Genomic DNA, 951 nt, shown 5'->3' on the forward strand with positions numbered 1-951 from the left:
ATATGGACATAAAACACTATAATATAATATACAGATTACAATAAATTGATAACCGTCTTATTTTATAATTAACATATTTTTTATACAAATTACTAATTAGTAATGGAGATTAGAAGATATTAAAATTAAAATTAAATTGAATTTTAGTTGCCCCTAAAAAATTTAGTAAATGCAACTTAATATAACTGGTATCAACCATTCTCTTATCAGTGGTATAGGAGCTAACTAGGACGGAGCTATCTTCACAGACATAATTGGTTGATAATTATTTATATTTATTTATTTTGAACCAATCTGTTCATCATCTGAGTTTGATACAATATGTTTTGTATAACAATAAAAATAGTTTATCGGGTTTACATAAAGGGGTGGGAATCTAACATTTAACTCACGATTTTGGTTCGGTAGAGGTGAAGTATTGGTTCCGCTCGGGTCGGCGTACTTACATAAAACAACTGCGCGTATAGAGGCCCGGTAACACTTGAAGGTGACTTACTGGCGTATACGGATAATAAAATGAATACACGTTGACTGACAGCGACTGGCTCTGCTCTTGATGGCGGCGTGACTGTGGACAACGGCAATGAACTGGTCCCGGACGGTGAATGACTCGTATAGCTTCCCGATGATAAATGATGGTGTGTCCTCGGATGACGAAGTGACTACTGCGGCGCCTGGTGTTGGTCGTCTCACACAGTGTATACGGAGTACCGAGTGACAACACGGACTTTCACGGCGCACGGTCGTTCGTGGCGGAAAGGGAATGCCGGGACAGACTGTATGAGTATCCGTGTGTAACGAGGAATTTACTCTCGTCCGGCTTACTCAGTCTGGGGCAAGTGCTGATAGGTGTGTAGTAATCAGTGTCCGTGTGTAACGAGTTGGTTAGACTCGTCCGGCTCACTGGTGTACTATACTCAGCGGGGAGATAGGTAGTTTGACAGTATTTTC

Source organism: Acyrthosiphon pisum, unplaced genomic scaffold, assembly GCF_005508785.2.
Source record: "Acyrthosiphon pisum isolate AL4f unplaced genomic scaffold, pea_aphid_22Mar2018_4r6ur Scaffold_20883;HRSCAF=22412, whole genome shotgun sequence".
Classification (NCBI taxonomy): Eukaryota; Metazoa; Arthropoda; class Insecta; order Hemiptera; family Aphididae; genus Acyrthosiphon; species Acyrthosiphon pisum.